The 26,255-nt window shown below is 44.5% G+C and overlaps 1 protein-coding gene across 2 annotated transcripts in view; it reads left to right on the top strand.

The window, feature by feature from the left end:
• The first annotated feature begins 3,551 nt into the window (after positions 1-3,551).
• The window catches only part of CDH11 (cadherin 11), an 82,469-nt gene continuing 59,765 nt past the window's right edge, over positions 3,552-26,255 (top strand). Inside the window, exons 1-2 of one of the 2 annotated variants that reach the window (XM_063410557.1) lie at positions 3,552-3,785; positions 4,113-4,263. The gene's annotated coding sequence lies outside the window, so the exon portion shown is untranslated. Of the gene's footprint in view, positions 4,264-26,255 lie in introns of both variants that reach the window. The other variant, XM_063410558.1, reaches the window with a different exon arrangement.

The raw sequence follows: 26,255 nt of genomic DNA, 5'->3' as shown, positions 1-26,255 counted from the left end.
TCAGTTCCTGATGTTCACAGTTCCAGCCTTTTTGTGCACCCCAATTCAAACGTCCAGCTTAAACCTGCAACTTTCTTACCCTTATTTTGTAAACTCACAATTTCCAAAACAATGATTCAGTTAGCAGAAGTGCATGTATCCCTTCAGATGCTTAGAAAACAAAGCAGCCAGCTTCTTTTCAAACAAAAAAAAATGGGTTAACTCACCCAGCTATAAGCATAATTGTAAAAAACTTCAGATTCTGTAAACCCACAATAGCAAAGAAACCTTTTTGTTTTGTTTTGTTTCACAGAATTGTTATCACAGATGTTCTTAACCTAAATATATGGATATGCATAAACAAATACTGCTTAAAATATGTATAAACTTCCTTTATTTATGTCTGACACTGATTTCATTCTGAGTCCAGGTTTTAAGCAGCTGGAAATGCTAACTCCAGGGCTCAGTGTGCTCCCCTGCTGTTCCTCATGCCTTCCTTGGCAGCAGGAGAGATCAGCCTGGTTTTTGGGGGTGCATCTAACATTTTGTGAAGAGAGCTGCCCATTGTATTTAGAAAGATTTCCCAGCAGTGAATGTGACACTGAGATTAGCTTGGTTCAGCATGTCATTCACAGAGTGACCACCAGCCCAGGGCTGTGGAGGTGAGGAGTCACCACAGGCAGAAGTGGAGAGAGGCAAATCCTCTTTCCCCTGTCTCTGTGTGTGCTGGGAACACCGACGTGTGGCCTGGGCAGGCTGTGAGCTCACGAGTGCTGGCAGAAGTCAGTGGGGCAGCTCTGCAGCCACTCCAGGCTGCCCCTACTCCCTGCCCACCCCTCCTTTGTGTGACTGCTGTCATTCTCTGTGCCATGCTCTCCTGCAAGGATGGCAGGGCAGGTTGGAGATGCCAGAATGGGAACTGCAGTGGCTGCAGGGAATATTCCAAATGTTGCCATTTATCAGCATCATGGGCTGATTTTGGTTTGAGCACTTCCTCTTTTCTGTGTCCAACAGAAAAAGCAGATCCTGCCTCATCCCCTCTGTCTGGCAGGTGGCTGTAGGTAGGCTTTTAGTGAGGAAGTTGTCTTTGGGATACAGAAAGGGATCTCTAGCTAATGGCCTGTCCAAGTTAGAGGGACTGTTTATTGACATATAACTGGACTTTTTCTACAGACAGCCTGTTAGAGACCCAATTTTAAAATGGCTTAAGGTACATGAAATTAATTCCACAGTCGTTATTCAGGTAATCAGCCTTGGGACTTAGCCAGAGGTGCAAACACAGATTCCAGCAGGAGTTTTGCTTCAATTCTGTTTGCAGATAAGGACCATCTATCCATAGATCCTACAGGAAGATGAATAAATGAGAAAAATAATAGCAGAATCTGATTACTTTATGCTGAGATTTCAATGCAGAAGGAAGGGAAGATACAAGGCTCTCTTCAGATCAGATGTTACTGCACTCATTTGTTAACGTGCATCCTTGAATGGAATTAATAAAACCTTTCATTATAGATCAATATGCTCTTTGACTAGAGAATGTTATGGGTACCTATTGTAGATGCTTAATTAGATTGAAATTGCTTTCACATTTCCTTTATATTCAAAAAAATCTGATCTCAGCAGTTTAAAAAAGGGAATTACAAAAGTCATCCCCTCTGCCATGGTGCTAGAGTCAGCAAGAGAAGGGAAAAAGGAAAAAAACTCCTCAGCCAGCTCTCAAGTCTCAGATTGGTGGCAATTATGGCAGATCTCACTAGAACTGGAGTGTACCCATGACAAAATCAAATGGTGGTTCTTTCACCATCACCAGGAGATTGACAGGTGTCCATTGAAGGCAACAGGTTTGGACTGAGTCTATATAATCAATTTTGAGACATACTTGACTTTCCTGTCTTCTGTCCAAAACCAATTTCTTGACAGAACTGTTCCAAATTAATCTGCACTAACATCTTTCCTCATCCACATCTCCCTAAAGCATTCTCAAGCAATCCTTTCCATGTTTCATTTCTTGATGGCCTTTATTGCTCCTTGAATTCTCTCTCAAAACCCACTCTTACAATGTGCAGTCTTAATCCCAGAGCCCTATTCCTATCAAAATAAAGCCATTAGAACTTCAGTACTAATTACTCTGTTGAGCTGTCACCTCCTGCTTTCAGCTCAGTCCCTGGAATGTTTCTGGGTTTGTTTGTGGCTGTCCCAACCATGGCCACTGCCCTTGTTTCTCACCCTGGTCAGCCACCCTGGTCCCCAAGAGTGGCTCTGGGGCTGTGTCTATGCTCCAGTCCCATCCTCCCCCGGGCCTGTCCCTGGGCCTTTCTGAACTGAAATATTAACTCTCAACCACACTCTGGAGCAGTTTTCATCCTTAATTCTCCAAGCCCCAGCTCTGCAGCCAGAAGGCTCCTGCTGTTTGCCCGGGACTGCCATCGGGCAGGGTTGGGGTTGTTTAGCCTGGAGAAAAGGAGGCTCCCTCTCCTCAGAGCTCTCTACAATTCCCTGACAGGAGGTCGTAGACAGGTGAGAGGGTCAGACTGCTCTCAGGTTCCAAGAACTAGGACAAGGGAAAATGTCCTCAGGGTGCACCAAGGGAGGTTTAGATTGCCTATTAGAGAAAATTTCTTCATTGAAAGGGTTATCAAGGCCTGTCCAGGGAAGGGGTAACTCAAGCACTCAAAAACATGTGGATGTGGCACTTGGGGACAGGGTTAGTGGTGAATTTGGCAGTGCTGGGAGAGCGGTTGGACTTGATGATCATTACAGGACTTTTCCAACCTAAACAATTCTCTGGTTCAGTGCTCCACTGCGCTATGTTCAGGGTCCCTCAGACTCCTAATGATGCATTGTATATCAGCTTTCCTCCCTTCAAATTCTTTGTTTGTGCAGTGGTAGCTTTTGTGCCAATTTTCTTTTCCCTTTGCCTGGAGTTATTGGTAGAGCTAATTAACCACAGAATATAAAAGCCTTGTTCTCCAGGGCTTGGTGGTGTGGTCCCAGAGAACTGGGGAAAAGCAGAGGGATGGGCTGCCTGAGGATGGGCAGAATATCTTCACAAAGAGGTACCAGGTTTATTCCAGCAGTGAATGCAATCCTTATTCTGAAGGGGCCACGTGTTGCATCCTTCCTTGCCTGCTCCACAGCCACACGGATGGCACTGGCTGTGCTCACAGCTCACACGGGTGGAGCTCCATGCATGCTGCTGGAGCAGAGGAGATCTGCAGCTCACCTGTGCCTGTGTGGGCTGCGGGCTGCCTTTGGGTGTGGATGGCTGCACGGGCCGGGGGTGCTGCTCCCTGCGTTCACGGGGCTCAGCCACACCTGGGAATCACTGGAATCACTGTAGGTGAGGAGAACGGGGAGTGGGAGAGGGGCAGGCATGGGGCAGAAGGAGAGTCCCCCTCCACCTCCAGGCCTGGCCTCAGTCTCTGGCTGTCAGCTGTAAGAGACCATGATTTTTCCACATCATGAAACGCCTGAGGAAGTTTGTCTTCCCCCTCCCCACTTTTTTTTTTTTTTTTTTTTTTTTTTTTTTTTTTTTTTTTTTTTGGTCTTTTTTTGGTCCTGGACAAATGTCTGCTCCTGACAGGAAACACGACTGGATTGAGTATAAAATGCTGGCGCTGCCCGTGCCGCCCAGCCGAGCCCCGTGCCTGTGTCCCCACGCACGGAGCTCCGGCGGTGGGGTGGCCCTGGGCAGCCCGCAGAGAGGCGGCAGGGAGGGGACACACGGCGACAGGCCACCAGCGCCGCAGCATGGGGCTCCCCGGCCCCTCGCAGCCGTGCCCGTGGGTGCCTGCGCGGCCACGAGGGTGAGGAGCACCCGTGGGGAGGGGACACTCGCGGCTGCTGGGGGACAGGGACAGGGGCGGGCTGCCCTGGGCTCCTTCCCCCGCTCGTTTGGCCCCTCCAGCCCCAGCCCGTGGCCGCGGGCAGCAGCGGAGCGCCAGCAGCGGGGCCCTGCGGGAGGGCAGGGCTGGGGGCTGCGCTCCCCCTGGGCTGGGGGAAGGGACAGGAAAATCGAGACGAAGCAACAGCCTCCAGCTTTTCCCTTCCTCTAATCTTGCTTCACTCCCCTTGCTCCCTCTCCCTCCCTCTCCCCTTTCCCCTCCCTCCCTCTTTCTAATTCCTGCCACTAGCTCGGAGCCTCATTCAGCCGCCGCTGCCGCTGGAGTGTAATAGGCTGAAGATGCTGCCGAGCCCGCTCCGCGGCCACTTGTGAATGGGACTTGCCGGGTGTCCCCGCTCCGCAGGCGGCCGAGGGCCGCGGCCAGCCCCGCCGGAGCCCAGGTGAGCGGGGCAGGGGAGCGGCGGGGGCAGCGCGGTGCGGGAGCGCTGCGAGCCCGGGGGCAGGGCAGTGGCGGGCGCTGAGCGTGCGGGCAGCCCCGAGAGGAAGGGGCGATGCTCGCGGGGCCCCAGAAGTTGGCGGTGCCGGGCAGGTGTGCGGAACAGAGCGGGGCCGTGCGCGGTGCGGGCGCTGCGGCGGCCGCGGGGCCCCGGGGCGCGCTCGGCTCTCCGGAGGGAGAAGGAAAACGCTCTGGCAGACGCTGCTGCAATTTTTTTTTTTTTTTTTTTCCCTGCCTTCAGTTCTTGCTCAGGGGCGGGGAGGAGGAGGGAGAGCGTTTGGCCGTTTTAAATTGTTCCTCCGGAGAAGCAGATGCCGAAAACCCCGAACTGAGAATCTTTTACTTGCGCCGTAGCTCCCGGGCACGAAATGGATATGCAGGAATTAGGAGTGCATGAAATGCAGGATACTCTAGCCAGAATGCAAAAGGCAAAGACTTTGATTTATACCCTCCCCCCCTTTCTTTTATTTATTTAATTATTTTGCTGGCTTTCAAACGCATTACTATTCACAAGGTACCAAAATGGTATCTGTCGCTAACACGGGCTAGTCCAAAAAGCATTAGACTCCTGGGTGATGCATGCATAAGCACATCCCCAAGGAAGGTAAAATAGATCAGGCTGCGGGGTCCCCATAAATACCATTAAGTTTAGAATAAAAGTGCTTCCTGTGCAGCCCTTCGGGAGCACATACAGCAGTCTGACATCATGAAAAAAATGCCTTCACCTCCTATAGAAGCCCCCCTTTATTGTCTACTCTTTTAAATATTCATTTGGTGAGGAGAGAACCAGTATATGCTGGGAGAGCTTCTTTGTACCGCTGCCACAAAGGACAGAGTGGCTGTGTAACACAGTATTTACCTACCCAGATATCTGTGACAAAGGAACCTCTTTAGCAAATGAGGTCACTAATTCAGAAATTGGCCCTTTATGAGGAGAATGCTCATTGCTTTTTCACGTTCCAATTACTAGCAACTCCCTGGGAAAGACTTTCTTCCTGTGTGTGGTGATACGACAAGGTTTTCACAGACTCCGTGTCTCTCTATTAAGAAATTAAATGTTTTGAATTATTTAATGACGGAACTGTTGAATAAGAGAGGCACCGCCGGGCTCAGGAGCAGGGAAGCATGCACTCAGGCGCTGCTGGATGTCCATGTCCTCTCCCCCTCCCTTGCTCTTCCGTCTGCCTCAGTGTTTCCAAAGTCTGTGTGATTCTCCAGGTAAATACTTTGTTCTCTTTTCCCACGCTGGCTAACGGATCCCAATGAATAAATTGCTTTTCAGTGTAGAAGTCCTGCAATAATTAACCTGACATCTGCCTCAGCCAGGTCTGTCTGCCGAGGTTTGGAGCACAAATAGATGCTTGTGCTCAGTCCTTTGGCTGGTTTTATAAGCAGAGATATGCGCGAGTCCATGGCAGGGGAACTGCAGATGTTTGCTCGGGAGCAGCAGATCCCCGGCAGAGCTGCACAGTTCCTGTGGCAGGGAGAGGGACAGTGGGAGCAGGGGGAAACTAGGAGCAGAGGATCTGGTCTGAGCTTCATGCCTTAACACACAAGGCATTCTTGGAGCACATTTCTGAGTCTAGAAGAGTCTGTGCTCTAGAAAACAGAAGTTCCTGGCTGCAGTTCAAAAACAGACCTCTTTCCTCTTGCAGAAGAACAAAATAAAGTTACAGAACTAAGAACAAGATATTCAGTAAAAGAATTGGGAATCCTTTGGGAAAATTTTACTTAAAGGACGCCTTTCTTTGACAGGGTCTTGTTCTTAGGCCCTGAAATAGGATTTTTTTTTCCCCACCTCAGCCTTGCACATCAGAGAATGAGCATGGACAGAGAATGCTATTTATAGGCTTCTCCACATCAGCTTTAACTTTGTTACAATTATAAGTGTTGCCTGTCCAAAGAAATCAGTGGGAACTAGATTACTTCATTAGCAGAAACGCTGCTACTATAGGACATGCCAGGGGACGAGATAAGTCATTGCAACTTATCAGCAGCAGTTTCAGAAGAAAATATGTATAGAAATGGTTGCTTGAGAGATAGGGAAGCTAAGTTAATTTTTCTTCTGCATGAAAATATGGAGAAACTGCAAAGAATGGAGTGATTTCTGTAATTTATCTGATAAAATGCTCTAAAGTGTATCATGTGATTTCAGCTTCAATTAATATGCTATTCTGACAACATCTGACATATTTAATTTATTGTAAGGAACATATGTGAAGCTCAGAGTTACAGTAGACTGAGACTAACATTCTTATTTTCTGCAACTGCTGTAACATAACAGCAAAACTTGACAAACCTTCGAGTGATAGAAATTCCACAATAGAAGGTATTTCTAGCTCAGACATCATAGAAATTCAAGTCATCTCACACTTCAAACTGGTGTCTCTCCTTTTTGTTGAACCCCCTGACTGAATTTTGAATCCATTTTGTGAGCTGGATGTTTAGCGAAGTATCTTCAGTGTGTGAGAAGCAGGGGTTTCATCTGGAATCAATTAATTTGAAATAGTTCAGTAACATACTTCCTGGACTTTGTGTACTTGTGTGTGCATCTGAGTTCTTCTCAGCATTTTAGGCTAAAAACTGTGTATAATTTCCTATGCCATACCCATTTTTATGTTTTTAACGGCACTTCAACTTTCATTGTTTCTTTGTTGGGGCCAGCCCAAGGCTGGGAGACAGAAATGACAAGGTGGGCATTGATTTAAATGGAGATGGGGTCGGGTGCTTTGTCTGGGTGAACTAAGAGGACGTAATGGTCATTTTATGCCGTATATATCTTTGTACATCAGGTACATTATCTCTTACGGGTTAAGGAGCACTGAACCCATCTGCTTTGACACATGCTGGACAAGGGAGTAAACCCTTTTACAGTATTTTAGGGGGAAATGTAGCAACCCTGTGTCGGGTTCTGGCGCTGAGGAATCAGGCTGGGATACCCGGTCCGCGGGGCGCGGTATGGCGGGGGCCGGGGGGCTCGCAGCGCCCGGCGGGGCTGCGCTGCGGCGGGCGGGCGCCAGGGGGCAGCGCTGCCCCGCCGCTCCGCCTCTGTTCGGCTGGGAGCGCCGGGAGCGCAGCGGGGCGCGGGCCCGACCCGGAGCCGCTCCCGGTTCTGTTCCCGCACAGGGAGCGCGGCGGGGCGCTGGCCCGACTCAGAGCCGTTCCCGGTTCTGTTCCCACACCGGGAGCGCGGCGGGGCGCTGGCCCGACTCAGAGCCGTTCCCGGTTCTGTTCCTGGCTGCTTCCGCACCGGGAGCGCCGCGGGGCGCGGGCCGGGCCCGGAGCCGTTCCCGGTTCTGTTCCTGCACCGGGAGCGTCCCGCGGGATCACGCCCCGGCTCCCGGGTTTAGCAGCCCTCCCTCCAGCCGCACGCATCACCTGCGGCCGCGCGGCACCGTCCCGGCTCTGCGGAGGAGTTTCGGGATGCTGGAAGAGCGGCTTGCCTGCAGACAAGCTGACTCCACAGCTGAAGGCCGGGTGTGGAATAACAGCGCGGGCCCCTCTCGGAAGGGTTTTTGCTCGCCCGTTCGTCCCTTTTGAAAGGCCGTGATGGTTCATGCCATGCCAAGAGTTAAAAGGCAGAAAAAATGATGCAGTGAAACAAAATGTATTTCCTTCAGAGAGGTAATCGGGTTTGAGAGATCTTATAAAGACATTTTTGATAGGAGAGAATAAAGAAGAAAAAAGATACATTAAGCCAAATTGGTCTAGTTATATCTGTACACATCCAGGTCAATGGAACTTACAACTGAAGGACTGAGAAAAGCAGGATGGTCCAAATCACTTCCATATATCCTGCACCTTCCATGTATCCTGGAATACAAAAGATGTTGTTACCACCCACAGAATCATGGAACAGTTTGGGTTGGAAGGGGCCTTAAAACTCATTTCCTTCCACCCCCTGCCATGGGTAAGGACACCTTTCACTATCCCAGGCTGCTCCAAAGCCCATCCATGCTGGATGCTGACCAGCAAAGACATATGTGATCATATAGATTTGAAACGGTTGCAGGCATAGAAAGAGGCTTATTCCAGCTGCCTTCTTCTGATGTTTTTTCTAGACACCCCTTTGGGGTGTTCCTACAGACTGGCTCTTTGATTTGACTCAGACCAACCATATTCCTGTGCATAAGAAGGATATACTACAAATAACAGTGCAGAACTCTACAATATTGCAGAACATTCACTGGATGCAGCCAGAGAAGTTCATTCATGCACCTAATCCAAGTTCCTGCCTACAACTGATACCAAACCCAGGCAGCACAGCTGTACTGTGGCTGTAGTGTTAACAGCCTGAGAGAGGCTATTAATTAAGAATTATCTTGGAGGAACAACCCTTGGTGAGAGCATCAGTGGCTCCTGCACAGGGAAAAGGGCACAGGAGGCCTGTCAGTGCCTGTCCTCTGTGCTGCAGGGCACGGAACAGCCCTTCAGCTGCTCCCTGTGCTCAGGCTGGGAGGGAAACTTCGAGCTGCCAGTGCTGCTCAACGCCCTCCCGAGAAGGTCCCGCAGGGCTGGGACATCAGCAGGGATTTTAGCTGTGCCTCGCCAGCCAGCAGGAATTCAGAGCCGAGTCTGCCTGCCAGCCGTGCTGCTGAGCAGTGCCCGGGGGAAAGGTGACATTAAGGCTCTTTTTGCCTGACAGAGGCATTGGCGCTCCTTCCTTCACGGCTTGGGTGGTGCGGTGACTCCCAGACATCCCGGTCCCACCGAGCTCTGCTGGCTCCATCAGCCATAACTTAGCTCCACGGTTTTGAAGGGCTGGCTTAAGTGAATTCTAAGGTTTTGTGTGTGTGGTTGGTTGTTTTTTTCCCTCCAAAGTCTGGCAAGGAGTGAGAGCCCTCTCCCTTCAGAATCAGCAAGAGTTCATCAGAATTCTAAATTAGAATGCAATGGCAGGCAGAGTTGGAGTAGTAGAAATCAATGTAAATGGATTAAAAGAAAAGGACCAAGTAACCGAATGTAAAAAAGGAGCCAGGATTTTCCAGAGTGATTGGTGAACAGTGCAGCAAGAGGTTTCCAAATATAATTCATTATTATAATGTTGTTTAATTGTTCATCAACAGGTAGACTATAGCCACACTACAGATACACAACAGAAATTGTGGATCACGGAGCATGATAATGCAGACAAAATTGGACAGGACTTTGATATGTGAATGTCAGCTGTAGGAAATGCCTGTCTAGACAGTAATTACAATTAAGGCTTCATTAAACGGTGTTGGTGCAGACTGACACTTGCCATGAGCTCCCAGTGATACTGAGAGGACACCGGCCTGTGCAGGGGAACACTGGAGAGGTGAGCAGGAGGAATTTTATTCAAAAACCCTTGAGAACAGGGTTGTTGTGTTTGTGAGCTGCACAGCACCGAGCATTTAACTCCCCTGTCCTTGTGTGGTGCACCTGGTGCAGGTTTGCTTGCCCCATGAGCAAGCCCAGCTGGAGCTCAGCTTTGGGTCAGGGTTGTCCCTGGATCCTGTGCTCCAAACTGGGCTAGGTGTAAATCAGTGCTCTCCCTCTCACAGCCCCCACGCCCTCCCACGGGAGCCCCTGATCACACAGTCTGTGCTAGCCTGGGAAGCCCAAAACTGCCTTAACTTGCTGCCAATCCCATTGAAGGGCTGCTGCTTCTGCCCCACATTTTAATGCTCTTTCTTTTACGTCAGATATTCCAAGGGAGAGAGTCAGGCTTAAGGTTAAACTGCTGCCATATAAACTCTGGTTCAACATAATTTTGATCCCAGTGAGGCTGCTGATATATACTTTTAAATAAAATCAAACTTCAGAAACACATTAATTGGTCTCAGTGGTTAAGTTAAATAGTTAAATACATGCATACATATCATTCTGCCGAGGCTAAGTCATTAGTTCAGTGGAAAGGAGAAATGATAGCTCTATTGGAATCAGGAGACTAAACCCTATTTCCATTAATGCTAACTGTTTTATTAATACATGCATGTGTCGGCATTAAGTCATAAATTTAAATGGTCTGCCCCTTCTTGATTTAAAATAATTATCTCGCACATCTTCACTGCTGAATGAATAACTGTGTTACTCCCTTCATCTTTTATCAACTGAGGGGGAGTTTTGGGTGGTGTTTTGTTTTTGGGTTTGTTTTTTTGTGTGTGTGTTTGTATAGACATTGAAAGGCAAAAAAAAGAAATAGATTTTGTGCAAAGTTGGCTGGCATTTGAACCAAAAATAAATGTATTTTCATTGCCCAAGCAAAATACCTGTAATTATGCCAGCCCCCAAACAAGGGTTCCTAGACCTTTTTAGTCACAGACCTGCCTGCATCTTATGTTCATTTTGTACACTTATTCATAGAGATGACTGGAAAACTTTGACAGAAGCAACAGTAAAAATTGCAACCTTTCTATTGCTCAAGGAAAATGCCATTCAAAAAGTTTATCCTTAATTTTTGGACATAGTTTAATTTGATAAGGAGAGATCCTGAGGCAAATACAGGACTTTGAATGGCATTTAGAAATTAGAGAAGGTCTCATTAAAATAGAAAACACAGTTGAAATGTTGGGATTCAATTCTAGGATTCAATCTCACCCTCCTCAGAACAGTGCTCCCTTCAGAGATCTGACCACACACTGGTGTAGTTCAGAATTTCTCAGCTCATTCAGCCCATGGTAGATCAGCATTCAAGAAAGACTTTAGTGCATTTCTTGCTTTCGGGGCACTTCCTGGTCAGGCAGGAATGGCTGTGAGCTGTTTCCCAGGAAGGAGCAATATTAGAGGAGCTGAATGCTGCAGGTTAATTCAGCACGTCCAGAGCACTGATCAAACCCCCCTCTTCCATATTGCATGAGCCACAGGGATCAGCAGCCTGGTGGAACTGAGAATCACTACAGCATTTATCCAGTGCACACAGAGAACAGGTAATTTTTATGATAATGGCTCCTTCCCATTCTCTTTCAGGATATTTTTCTTGCAATTGAAATTCCAGAGATCTTCAATATTTCACGTTAGTAAAAAGTCACTGTTCATTCACAGTTTTAAACCCAATTTCTCCAGACATAAGAGGTTCCAAAATTTTGAAAAGCAGCTGAATAATAATTTTACTTGGGGCTCTGATTCAAATAGAAAATTTTGTCCAGTGCTGATTGTTGCCTTTTTATTTGTTACTGTTCCAATTATAGCTGGTATAGCTGGGAGAATATGGCTGATTAGTATGCATTTCAATTCTTTTTAGCACGGTGGCAATTTCCATAGCATTTCTTTTTCTAAAGCAAGAAGAAAACAGAGCAGGCAGTTGTATTTGCATGCAAACGATTTGTCATTTACATACAAAAGGGCTGATTAGGTAGCAATACATGTGGCTGTAGGTCAGACAGGATGGTCATAATTGTTCTTTCTGTCCTTAAAATTATGAATTTTGTAATATTTATGTGAAAAATTATACTTATAAATTTATTATGTTCAAGTTTCAAATACTGAGTTACAAATCCTCTTAGAGATCTCTGGTTTTCTGTGGTGCTTTGGCTACAGCCCTGTAAGTGAAACTGGTTTTAGCTGATCCCTTCCTCAGTGCTTCCCAACCCTTCCACTGCCCTGGACAAACAAAGCTGATTTGGAGCATTCAGAGCTAATTGGGGTATCTGCATGACCTGGCTCACAACAAACCATGTACAACAGCTGAGGTTGATGTCTCTGTGCCCTTGGAGTCCTGCCTCTGCTCCTGGGCTTGGCTCAGGGTCTCTCAGGTTCCTGCACCTTCAGCTGGAGATCACTCACCTTGCTGAGGTGTGGATAAGATTTTTTGCCCCTCAGTTAGTCAGATCCTGCTCTCCCTCTGCAGCTCCAAATCTAATATTCAGTGAACGTTTCACCCCCAGACTTTCCCACTTTGCAATTCAAACTTTGCTCTGCCCTCCCATAACCTCACCTTTAGCAAGTACAGTGGCCTCTTCTGATCTTTCTTTTTTTTATTTTCATATTTCTCCTTTACTCAGCCAGCTCCACTTTTGTTCAAAAGTGGGGACTCAGCTCCCTTGACTCAGGCTTATCCAACATTTGCCTTCTCCTCTGACTCTTCCTACTCCCTGAATTGAGCAAGGTTTCCATGTCCAACCTGCATGTCAATCACAGCCCTCACTACGTGCTTGGAGCTGATGTCCAGTGACCTTCTGCTGACATTATTTCAAATTTGGGTCCAACAGCAAAAGCTCATTTGTCTGTGTACTTGTCTCAGTGGATGTCAAAGTGCCAGGAGCAGCTAAAATTAATTCTCAGTACATTCAATGACTTCAATAATTATTTACTTCATGACAAAGAAAACCCCACATTTAAATGAGGCAAGAGTGTGCTCTGAGAAATATCTCAGCGCTCTCCTGAGAGAAGAAGTGGGAACCAGCCCTGCTGCCTCACTAGAGAAGTGCAATATGCAGCTGTCACATGGAACTAGGACATGATGAACTCCATGGAAAAGGTAGCACGAGGATTCACTCCAGGCTGCAGTGATGTGCTGTCATTCTGCAGCATCACAAATTACCAAGTGGCTGCTGGCTCGGGCTTTAAAGGAGCAGTCAAAACACATGAGGAAAATCAAAAGTCAAAAGTAAAATTGCTGATTTCTTTCCTCATGGCATGGACTTGGCATTGAATTCCCCCTTATTGTGCCCTTCAGTATGGATTTGAACTTTTGGGAGGCAGAGGGAATGTCCACCTTGGTTAATACATGCTCAGAACTTTGTTATTGAGGTTAGCAGCCTTTTAAAATGATTATTATGAGCAGGCGAGTTAAGGCTGTTTATTTGATGTTTGCACTTTCCTGGCTAAATTCAGATTGGTGAACCTGATCTGAAGCAGAGAAGTGGTGCTGGAGCCCATGGGATTATTCACTGACACTGGGATTATTGGGCAGCACCTTTGATGTGGCATTTCAGGTCGTTCGGGTGGTTACACTGAGATCGTGTTTGAGTTTAAGATGGAGTTGTGCATCCCAGGGCTCAGCCAGGTTTTCATCCTACCAGTGTTAGGAATGCTGTCAATGCTCCATCAAATGGATGAAATGGCACTAATATGTATTTAATTCAACTTGATTTCAACCCATCAAGCTGAATATGAAATGAGTTGGGCTGAAATAACCAAGTCTGCAGAGGAAGTGCCAGCTCTCAGAATTACCAAGATTTACCAAGATTTACCAAGATTTACCAAGATTTACCAAGATTTGCAGTTGTGTGTTGTCATGACCTTGGCTTTCTTGGGATGAGCTGGAGGTCAAGGAGGGTGCTCTTGGAATTTCTGCCTTCCTGGCAACCTGAGGGCTCCGACCAGACTGTGCACGTCTCCCATCGCTGATGCACTGGGTGCAATTCTACATTTTGCTCATAGAGCTGTGAAATCCTTCTCGTGACTGTCTCCACAAACAGTCTGGGGAACAGCTCAGCCTTTATGGTATTTCCCTTCAGAAATGAGTAACCAGCAAGTCATTTCTTGGAAGTTGTACATTGTAGGAGAGCTACTAAAACTCAGGACTTTTAATTTCTATTTACTTTTGTTTTCTCCCAAAATTTACAGAAGGTAAATACTTTATTAAGAAAAAAAATGTAAATTAAAATAATCATATCTGCGAAAGACTTTCCATTGGTACTTAGTCATTTTGCCTACTGGAGGAGAGAAGGAGAACGTTTTTGCCTAGAGGTATCTCCCATCTGGAATTCACATCCCTTTTTACTAGAAATGAAATCATTCAAAATAAACTGGAGTAAAGCTTGTGTTTTAACTGTTTCCATGCTCTTTAAAATATACTATATTTAACCCATAAGTGCCTTGGGCATTTGAGTTAATGAACGCTAATGGCTTGTTGAATTTGAAATCAGCAGCTCCTCCTCTAACGCTTTTCACTGGTGTTACCAGGAGTGTTTGCTCAAAGAGGAAGGTTTCCAGTTTCTCATGTTAGTTATATGTGCAGCTCCTTTGACATTGTGGAAAATGAATAAAATTGTGTGTACATTGACTTCTTTTCTCATTCTTACCAATTCATTATACACATTTCCCCTCTGGACTTTACAGAAGGCCCCAAGTTTTATTTTCCAACAAATCAGAAACATCCCAAATTTTTAATAACTTATCAAGCATTTTAATGTAAATACATGAATTTCCATCTACATCCTCATGCCCCAAAATAATTTGCCTGTTATCTAGGGGAAGGCAGGCATGCTCATTATGCTTTTTGCAGCCTGTGAATTGAGATGTCAGTCTGCATGACAGCTGTGCTGTGAAGGACAGATGCCTTTCTGCCGTGACTGAGACCAGAAAAAGTCCTGTTGCAGAACTGTTTTTGCCACATCTCAGTAGTCTGGTGAGGTCATTTCCATAATCCATGGAACTGCAGCTAAAATTGGGGGTGTATCCATGGCTGTGTTGTTGGAGCTCTGTAGGGAACTGAGTGAGAGATCGCTATATATTAATTATGCCTTCTAATTATGTCCTTTTAGAACCCTCCTCGCATCCCGAAAGAATCTTAGAATGAATGAAGAGGAGCCTAATTCCTCATTTATGTGGAGGAATTCTCTCTGTAATCATATTCAGAATGGCAAATCAGCTGAGAGCACAGTGTCTGCATTGACTTTAGTTTCTGTTTTTCTGCAGGCAGCACGACCAGGGCTTTGACTTAGTCATTGCACAGATTAATTCATCCAGGTGCTTGTATTTGGGGAGAGGGAGGGCTTGAATCTACTTGATTTTCCTATTTGAGGAGTGTTCTTTCACCTGACTAGAGGAATCTGTTCCCATTCCCATTTCTTTTGGGGGAAATAGTTGGGAAGAATGGACATGATGAAATCTCTTGTACTGCCAAGGCAAACCCCTTTGCTTCGCAGCAGTATTTCTATGTCTCAGTGTCATGCCATCTAAAAAGCAGCTCCCAAAAAATGGTTTTAAGACAGGTTGACCTGACTAGGAAATAATTGCAGCTAGTTTAGAAGAAATAGGTTAGGCCTTGCAATGAACTTCACGTCAAGTGTGGTACAGGGACCTTCCTGGACCTGCCATGCCTCCTGTGCTCCTTCTGGAGCAGCATTCCCAAATAATGCTGTGGGGCTCAGTTGGGAACGCCAGAACACTGCCTGCAGTCTGGTGCTAAAAGGGTTAAGACCCATGTGGGCCAGTTATCTGTGTGGAGCTTCAAACAGCCACAATCGACATCAAAAAGAGACTGCAGCGACTCCTTGATTAAAGCTCAGGTAATTTAATTATTTGCCTTCATGAATCAAGGGGTCCTTGAACAAGCTCGGGATGTCTGGATATTAGAATATGGGAAATTTATTGTTTCACTCCTTCTAATGTTCCAACATCAAAGAGAGCCTGTTCCTATAAACAAAGCAGTGGGAAGTCAAAGAATTCAAGTAAAAGCTAATGTGGAGAGACTCACTCCGTTTTCTAAGGTCTTTGTGAGCTGGATATTAAGATGATTCCTGTGGGGTGAGATATTTACCGCTGTGATTCTTTGTGTCTGTTTGATGTAAGAAAACATCTGTCCCACGCTGGAATGCTCAGCTCCCGCTCCTGCACAGACACTTGGTTGCCGTTGTTTTCCCTGTTCCTCAGTTTTGGGCGACATTTCGCATTTTGGGTTGCAAATCTGTCTGTGCCAAGCTCTGAGTGGTTCTCGACGACGTCACGCTTTCAGATTGTAATTAGCACGGTGCAATTAGACTGGGCACCCTTGTGCGGGGGCGGCGGCTCCCGCAGCATCCCGGCCAAACGCCGGGATGAATTCCGGGAGAGGAGCAGAGCTCAGGCCAAGCGCTCCCCGCGCCTCTCCCAGCGGCGGCGATAGTTCTCGATTAATGAGGAAAAAATGGATTGGCATTTTTAAAACCCCGGCCGTGGCAGAGGAGTGTGTGCTGCCGCCAGAATGGATCCTCTGCCCGCAAAATTAATGTCGCTTTACTTCTAGGAGAGATTAATTCCTTTCTATCTTTCCCTTCTCTTTTCATTTTTACATTCTCTTTTCTTGGTCTGCCAAATTTTCTTTCGCAGCTGGGGCCTGACCCCTGTTGTTTCCTTGTCCATGGAGCAAACACAAAATACTAGAATTTCTTCTGGTAAGTGCCAGCCTCGGTGTGTGTGTTGTGTGTTTATGTGCTACGTCATTTTTGCATAATAGCTCTCTCCTTGCCTGTTCTGCCCTGAGTTTGGATGTGGTTTTGGGTGCATTTTATTCTCAACCTGCACCAGTCCTGTGTGTGAAGCTGCTGCTGAAGGCACTGGGATGTCTCTGTGCTTCCTCATGTCTCAGCAGGAGCCAAAATAAATTAGTGGGAGACAAATCAGCAGAGGGGGGAAACAAATGCCGTCAGTATGTGCGATGATAAATGTTTCTGAGAAAGATTTAAAAGTTATCTAAATAGAAAATAAAACAGTGGCTCATCCCACGTGCTCATATTTACCTGTGAGATGAGAGCCACAAATTCCTAATGCTGCAGATCCTTTTGCGATTTTTTTTCTTTAAAAATGCAATGGAAATATTTTAGAGGAAGGGCTGTAAAATGCAAAATATGTTAAATAAACTACTTAATTATTTTATACAACACAGTGATAATTAAGACAGCAATGCAGTGTTCTGCAGCTCACTGGTGAGGAGCTCTGTGGAGAACTTTCTTTAAAATGGTGAGAGGATGCTTGGAGAGATGTTCCTCTGCTTGGTGTAAAGAAGGTGTAACCTTCATCTATTGATTAACTGTAGAACAGCTCTATCAGCTCTGTGCATATCAGTTCCCTACAGATCACAGAATTTAATCAACTGAGCTTTGTTTTAGAGACATTCCACATTCCTACACCAAACCCAAGAAATGTTATTGGAAGAACAACAACTTTTAAAACTGTTCAGTCCCATTTTTCAGTTTCTTTAATTTGGACAGGGAACTTTTAAGCCCGGAGGACCTTGCTTTTAATTTCCATGAACTAAACATGTTCAGTTTATTACCAGGTGAAAATTATACTCCTTATTTTCTGAGAAGACAGCCACAGAAAGGTGGTTATTTTGTTCAAGGGGAAGTTGCTTGGATAGAATTTCCAGTAACATCCAAGATAGCCAGGCAGGATTGCCAGAAAGTTTTCCAGGCCAGCTTGGATAAGGGTTTGGAGCAACCTGATCTTGTGGAAGGTGTCCGTGCCCATGGCAGGGGATGATTTTTACGATCCTTTCCACCCCAAACCTCTCCATGATCCTGTATGAGAACACCTCCTGAGTGTCAGTCACAGAATTCCTGTGAGCTCCTGGTACAAACAGGAGTTTCTGGCAGCCTCAGTGTTTGCCCCAGAGCTCAGGGGCTCCATGGGCAGTGGATGATGCAGTGGCATTACCAGAGGAGGAGGAATTGAATAGCAATAACACACTTCATTAACACTGCACTTTCTCAATCATTGTAATTGTGGTTCTTCCCCTAAAACGTCAAGTGGAGCAGGTTTTGTTTCAACCAAATCAATCTAATGTGTTAGAATTTACATAATTTCCTCTCATTTCGTTTATGGAGCAGCAGGAATTTTAATTTGCATTGTCTGTATAGACTATAATCAAAGTGTTAAGAGCACAAGGTTTATTCATTATGTATGGCATGTGGTGACAAATTTGCATAATGGGCCACATCTTGCTGAAATGTTCCCTCTTTCCCCATGCCCACCTTGGCAATTTCATCTATAACTGATTATCTATAAACCCGGTAATTCAATTACACAAGACTTTGAGTCCCTTGGAATATTTAGTGGGGAGAATTATCCCTATAAAAATTAAAAAGTGGATTAAATATCATACTGAAAGATAAGAAGGACTAAGGGAAATCCTTGAAACTGGGCTGTGTTTCCTGATTTAGGGAGAAAGCTGATATGAACCTATTGTTGTTGTTGCTGTAGAGGGAAGGTGAACATTCAGAGGATGAACAGAAAGGTGCCTTTTATGTTTGTTAATGGAAATTCCTACATAGACTCTTTCCTGTGAAAATTTCAGGACTAAGTTAGGGACTAAAATGCCATTAAGCAATTAAGGTACTGTAAATGAAAACCTCCATCATAGGCTGTTGTATGCCAAGGCCAACACGTGCTTTATGAAAATGAAGTGCTTAGCACAATTTAGGTTTTTTAAATAGAAGATTATTATATTTTAGCACATAGAGAAAAAAAAATGTAGGCATTAAAATATTATCTGATTGAGGGATGTAATGCATCCTTTGGTTTAGATAGCCAGGCCCTTCATGGAGCATCTCAGAGCATAAGATTTATCATTTAGATCTTCAACTGGTGAGTTTTGGATGTGGCAGTTTCATTCTCTCTCTTGCTGCCCAAGGATAATCAGATTAAAATGTCAGAATTTACACTTATTTTTATTTTATCCACCTATCTTACAATCCAACGGTATAAACAAATACCTTCTATGCACTAACATGAACAGAATTTCAGGTAGTACAAGATTTATCTACCTTTGATCAAAGCAAAGCTCCTGACAGAAATGCAGAACATCTTTAGATGTTGACATCCATGTTCCTTGTAAGAGAGTACTTGGATAGGTGTTTCAGTCCTTTTAGGAAACATTCACTCAGATAATTTTATTAACACATCCTCAAATCCGTCATTTAAGAGGTGAAGAGTTTAAAACTCCCAAAGTGCATTGTATTATTTTAGCTAAGAAAAGGGACTGTGGGTGTAGTACATGCACGATGACTTGTGTTTGCAAGTTATTTAAGGAGAGGAGCAGACACAAATCTGACATCTGTGAATCTTTCAATCTCTGCTTCAAACTGGAGTAAAACTTTGACAAGGCTGTTGGCACCCAAAGTCTGCTAAGGCTTTTAAACAGAGTTCTGCCACTGTGGATGCAACAACTGCACACAGGAAAAGGAGAGGGAGCCCTCTGAGTTCACATTACCAAAGTTTTAAGATTACTTCTCAGAGAGAGGGTTGCTCAGTTGGTTTACAGAGGTGCAGAAGACAAATGTAAAGCCACTTAGCCTTTGAAAGAAAGAAAATCCCAGGAAAGTGGAGGCTCATTTTGCACTGGGCTCACCACTAAAAGACCTTATTAAGGTGATTAGGCTGTAACATCCTCAAGCCCTAAGAGTGGTCACTTTTTTCCCAGCTTTTCAGAGAAGTTGCTGTATGTGCTGCACAGTCTTTGAAAATGCCATCTCCTTCTGCTGTCCAGCTCCTCTGGCAAGGCCCCTCTTGCCTACTTTCAATCCTTTTACTTGCTAACTTATTTTCCTACCATTTCTCCATGTCCATTAAATGCTGTTTAAAAATCTGAAAGGATCTCCCAAGGTTTACAGAGAGGGACACAGAAAGGGCAAGTCGGTCTTGGTTGTGTCTGCCCCGCCATATTCTCAGGGATAAGCAAGGTGTATGTATGTACACACAATGTGTGTGTATGCTCAGGGTTCACGCCCTAGAGTGCTCCTGGATGAGTGTCAGAGGTGGGGTGAGGGAATGTGTACATTTTTTTAATTGTTTCCCCTCCATACCCATTGTGAACAGCTGCAGGCACCCCAAACTGATCTTGGGAGCCTTGTAGAATATTCTTGTCAAATTGAAATCTCTCTTGAACCACACCAGGTTCTGGAATCTGCTCAAGCAACAGCACATCTTGCTGGTGATTAAGCACCAGCTGAAAAAACACACAGAAATGGAAGTGTCCCCAGAGCTCCTCCTGGCCACCTGCGGGGAGCCAGCCTGTCCAGGTGAGAATGGCTGTTCCCGAAAGGCCAAGGAAAAACCAAGCAAAGTTGAAGTGTGTGAAGATATATTAGGGGCAATACCAGTTCATCCCTGCTGAGGATGTGCCCTCTCTGGGGAGCTGCAGCTGGAGACTGGGGGAACCAAGAGCAGCTCTGCATTTGTATTAACACAGGGAATTAAACCTGGGGAACCACGAGCAGCCCTGGTTTTGTATTGACGCAGGGAATTAAACCAGCCAGGTCAGCTTGGGTAATCTCAGTCTGAAGCAGCACCTCTGAACTGGCTCTGTCCTGCTGCTTTCTAGAGGAATCGGAGCTGCTGAAGTTGACCAGTGCACTCAGCCTGCTACTGCCATGGGAACAAAATGCAATAGTCAGGGCAATATATCTCAGCCCAGCTCAGCAGCTCCTGGCTGCTGCAGGTGCTATCGCTCCCAGCCCGCTCCCTGCAATTTCAGATACAGTTTTTCTTGTCCGTGGCTTCAGCAGCTGTCATGTAGATCAGGCTCCAGCCCAAATCTCTGTCTGTGGCACTCTTTGTGAATAAGAAAAATGTGTTTTACAGCTCAGTGTGAGAGATGAAAGTGAAATCAGATAAAGTTAAAATGTTTTACTAGTTTAGCAAGTTGTCTCTTCAAATGGCTACAGAACTTGGGCAGCCACTAAAATAAAATGTGCATGAATCAGTTGAAATTGCTGCTATTCGTTGTAAATGCTGTTATGCACAATTAAACAGGGCCACTTTTATTTTTGTAAAAGGCTATAGCTAATCCAATTAGAGAAGTGCCTAGATTAGAGTAATTAAAAGACCAACTGCATCTCCTTCCTAACCTCGGGGGGCGAGAGTTTGGCACCCAGGCAGGAGAACAAGGGCATGGTTCATCTTTCACTCAGATGTTGTAATTTGGACAGGACTTACCACAGGCTTGTGTCACTCGCTGGGGTTGTTTTTCAGATTGTACTCTTCTTCTTTTGAAACATGGAATGGGACATTTTTTTTTTTAATGGTATCATCCAGGAGTTTTACAGTGCAAACCCGTTCCTCTTCCAGAACCTGTGCCTGATTTCTCAAGCTCTGTTCTTATGGCACCTTGGATTTTTCATCTTCTAGTGCACATGAGGAGTTCCCTACCCTCAAACCTGTGTGCTGCTTACTGTGATGGTGTTTTAGGAGCTGCACTTTTTCAGTGTCCTTCTTTGCCTGCCTGAGTCGAAGTCGAGAAATTCCTGGTGTTCCTTTCTTATTCATTAGTGCATAGAGACACTTTCTTTGATAATTTACATGATAAGAGAGAAGTGAAAGTAGAAGCTTCTTGTTTTAAATGCCATTATTTATAGGGTGCTTTGAAACTCTTTAAAACACTGGTGTTGATAGCTTTCAAAGGAAATAGATCTGCTGCAAATAGACAAAATATTCCACCAATGGTTCTTTCTCTCCTTGATCCTTTTTCAATCCAGGGACTACACAAAAAATCCAGTAGGTTTTGACCTATTAAAACCTATTTAATAGGTCTTTGGAAACTTAGTTCTTAATCAGGGAAAGATCAGCAATATGACACTGCCAGCTCGAGAGGAAAAATGAGATGTCTTGTACCTGAAATAAGTGCTACAAGTCTTTGTGAGGCAATGGCTGTATTTTTTTCCTGCATGATTAGATTTTATAAATATCCTGCCGTGTTCAGGTGTGTTCTCATCTGCCCATCAGCACTGCAAGGCTATGCTCCCCTTGCAGCTGACAAGCAGCCAGCATCTGTTAATGACAGCACTGGGATTTTGGCACCTTTTTTACACCGCACTGACTCCCTGCTCACAGGGTAATTATCTCCGGCTGTGCTCTGTGGCACTAAGCACAGTGTGTGCATCACTGCTCCTTCCAGAAATGTCCCAAGAATTTCTTATGATTTGTGGGGCAAAGGACTCTTCACTCCAAATATGATTCATGCAGGGGTATTACCAATACCTGTTCCTTGTCTCTCGTTTCTGAAATGCTTTCAGTGAATTTTGGGCAGGCTACAGCGTTAGGATAGGGGATGATAAGCAACTCTGAATATTCTTGGATATCAAAGGAATCCCGGCACATACTTGTGTGGAAGGCATCAGAACTTTTGAGGATGGTTAATAGAGTTAAATGCAGGGAACGGCAGAGATCATGGAGGTGTTGTACCTAAAATCTTTGTTTCATGTATAGTTTAACACTGCAGGAAGCTCTTTACGGGCTCCATCATAAGAGCTGAAATATGAAATAGACTGAGCAGTGCCAGAGGCAAGAATATGGATCCTCTTTGCTCCACATGCACTCTGTCAGATGAAAGACAGGTATTAAATTAATCCTTATTTATAAATTTTCATCTCAGTGTTGCATGATCTTTCACCTTTTCAGTGCCTAGATCTTTTAACCTATGTCTCTATTGCCTATTTTTGAATATTCTCATACCATTTGAATATTCTCATACCACCCTTTTAACATTTTTGATCTCCTTCAGCTGCATGAGATTCTTCCTGCTGAGGTGGTTCAGGTCTGAGGGTTCACAGTGCCACATGCAGTGGATTTCCAACCTCAGTTGAGGTTTTTCAGCACACTTCAACAGGGATCCACAGGGATCCCCCTTTTGCTCTCCATTTGTTGTTGGGTTTTTGTTTCTTTTTCTTTTTTTCTTTTTTTTTTTTTTTCAACTGTGATTCTAATTATTTTAGGCATAATTACATACAGCAACATTTTGGGAGTACTAAATGTTGTGCAAAACTCTAAATCAGCCAGTTTAAATCCTCAGAACCAAACGGTGTCAGCAGGCTTTTGAAGAGGCTGTGGATTGCCCAAGGCAGAGTGAGGAGTGTTGGGTTTCTGCTGCCACAACCCTCAAGTGGCACCAGCCCAAGTGCTCATCAGAGGAGTTTCTCCAGTTTCTGGTGAGGAATGATCAAAATGAAGCTGCCACAGCCCTCCCAGCTGAGCTGCACAAGCTTTCATTACCTGAACTTGTACTGACCCCCCAGCCCAGGCTGTACTAAGCCCCACCCCAAACAACATCCTGGCTGAGTTGGTCCTTCTAAAGTCACTTGGAGGAAACACCACTGGAATGGGGACCTTTGAGTGAAGGAATACCAAAACTTGTCTTAAAAGTTCTGATAAAAGAAAATAAAGAGTGGGATTAGTTTTTTTATAAACACCCTTTTCAGATTTATTTGCCATCTTTTGGATCAGAGAAGGCAAATTCTATTTGTGGTGGTTTTTTCTGTATAAAATATCCATTGTGCTCTTTAAATTAAATATTGCATGTTTGTTAACTTCTCACAGACCCTGGGAAAACCAAGGGGTGTATATTGGATTAATAGACCTCTAGTGAAATCCATAGTCTTGTCCTTACCATTTAAAAATAAATTTTGTAAAAATTCTTCAAAGTGTATCAGTTCCCTAACCCTTCAATATGACTCTTTCAGTTCAGATTTCTTGTTTCTTCCTTTTAAATAGAGGAAATGTAAAGATTTTATTCCTGCAGTAAAATGTTCCTTGAGGAGGTGTGAGAGTACCAGAGAATGAGACAAAATTCAGATAAAACTCTGTAACAATATCTCAAGCAACTGCTGAGGTTTTCAAAAGAAAGAACATTGAATTAATATAGAGTAGTGATTTATTTCAAGTATTTTCTTCAGATATTATGGTATAGAATTTCAATATTCCTTTTTCTTATTCTTGAAATGTTATTATTTTCTCCAGCTTGTTTTAGGATAATGTTGTCAGGTATCTGTTTCGCTCATAAATCCAATAGTTGCAATCCTCTATGCAGAAAAGAAGGTACATTTACTTGTCCTTTGTAGATGGCTTCTCAGATGCTAAAACAGGCAAAAATCATAAAGTGACAGACTTGCTGTAATTTTAGCTACTTATTTCCTGGAAGAAAAAACCTTGAATTTTTAATTCAGAGGAAAATTAATTCCATCCCTTAGTATTCTTAGTAAATGACTCATGTAACAGTTCTCAGGCACCAGCAAATCTGTCTTTGGGTAAGACATAAGATTGAACTTCAGAGGAACTGCTGACGCCCACATGGTGTCAGTTGGACTCAGCTGACACCACTTGCAAATTTATTTCTTTGTCTGCCTCTTGTTTCTCTGTAGGAGAATATGTGGATATCTTGGAAGGCGTATGGAGCATGGAAATGTGCATGCAGTGGGTGGGAGAGCCTTTGCTTGGTGTAACAGCAGTAGTAACTCTGTTCAGAGGGATGGGAACAGGGAAAATCCACTAGCACAGACTCATGAAGCTGTGGAATAGAATGGACTTCACAGGTCAGAGATCTGAAACTATTCCTTTTTTTAATATTGCTATTTGTAATTAGGTCAGGACAGTGGCAGGAAACAGAATTCTCTTCAAATGGATATGTTATCTCCTAAAGAAATGTAATCTCACCAAACCATCTGCTCCAAGTTTGGAGTTTTTTGTGGTTCAAACTTTAAAAAGAAAAAAAAAATTCTCATGAAGAAGATATGTTTTGGGTCCTGTTCTGCAGCAGAAAGTGTTTGCTGATAGAGTTCTGCCAGGATAGCTGTATCAACAACGCTCCTTATTTTAAGCACAGCATGTGCTGGCCAAGAAATGCTTTTATCGGTTCATGGATAAAACTCATATGGCAGGAACGACTCGGGTTCTGCCAGCTGAAAAACTTCTCAGGTTTTTGTCTTACACTGTCAGGAGGGGCCGAGGCATCTCTGGTGTAGGCTGGACCCAAATTTTCAGGGAGCCAGAGAAAGTGAGACATTGCTAATTTAGACATCTCTAGAGTTTCTGCTATTTTTTAGACATTATTTCTATAGTCACAATTTTAAAGAAACACTGTTATCACAAATATGAAGAGGTGTCAGTGCAAAGGGATTTAAGGTCTTGTAAAACCTGACATAAAAGATTGATAGACTGCATGGTTAATGTCACATTTGCTAATCTAGACAGAAAAAACGTGGGTCCTTTTCCTACCACTGTGGATTCTTCGAGTGGCTTGTTTTATGGCCTCTATCCAGGCCATTCATCTCTTTACACCACCCCAGTTGGCAATGCCCATCTCTTGGAATATGTTTGCACATGGTTTTAGAATTTGAGAGGTTTTAAGGAGATAGGTCCTTCTGTCAAACCAGGAAGAGTTTCCAATCTAAGTAATCTAAAACAGATGAAGACTTTTCTTACATAAAAGTCATGTGCTAACCCAAAAACCTGTGGATGTAACAGTGACTGGCAGTGCCCTTCAGTTCAGAACCTTCAGGAACTGTGGCTCACCAGCTACATCATTATTAAATTAGCAAAATTAAGCACTTGTTAGCTTGGGAATACCACTAATCCACTGCTGGTGAGCAATGTGTTATTTATGCACAGTGCAATACAATCCTCAGTGCAAAGCACCATTTCCATTTTCTTCTGTAAAAGCTTATAAGTGCAGAACATATTTACTCCAGGCCTGTGGTGTTTTTCTGAAGACAGGACTGTTTATAGACAGGTAGGACAAAAAATAAGTAAAGTAAGCTCTCTAACCTCTCTCTCAGATGTGTGTCTGGATCTGCCCACAGCAGTTACACAAGGATACTGCTACACCCTCTTGCTTCTTGCCCAGCAAAAAAATTTCCCAGCATTTCCCATTTCCCAGTTTCTCTGGAGCCTTTCTTGGCTGTGCAGAAAGCCCTCCATTATTGCTGTAACTGAGGGAAGTGCCAGGGCCAGGCCCTGCTGCTCTCAGGCTCAGCTGCCTGGCTTGTCTCCAGGTCAGAGCTGTGGCCGGTGCAGTAGGTTAGGACAGGCTCCAGCTGCTGAGCACAGATGAGACACCAAGGGAGACCTTCAAGGGGAGAAGAGGAGCAAGGGATGGGAGATACAAATGTCAGGAGTGCTCCTTTCCATGGGAGCCTTTGTGGGGTTATTTCCCTTTCAGCAATTTCGGTTTGTAAGTGAGGAAACTGAGTTTATACTGTGGGATTGGACTGAGTTTATACTGTGTACAAATACAGGGTGAGGATCAGCCGGCACCAGATTGTTTCTTTGCTGGTAGGTTGAGAAAAGTGCTTGATAAACACATAATTTATATCCTAATATATTGTACATATTACTATACAGTATATGTACTAATATATACTCTTTTGGCAATATTGTCTTTACCACGATGTTCTGTTCTGTTCTGTTTGTCCTTCTTTCTCCAAAAGTTACATTTAATGAAAATGGGCTGCACTTTTGGTTTCTACTTTATGCATGTAGGAGAAAGTTCTGACTCAATGT

This window comes from Prinia subflava, chromosome 13, assembly GCF_021018805.1.
Source record: "Prinia subflava isolate CZ2003 ecotype Zambia chromosome 13, Cam_Psub_1.2, whole genome shotgun sequence".
NCBI lineage: Eukaryota > Metazoa > Chordata > Aves > Passeriformes > Cisticolidae > Prinia > Prinia subflava.
This window is presented reverse-complemented; position numbering and strand designations above follow the sequence as displayed.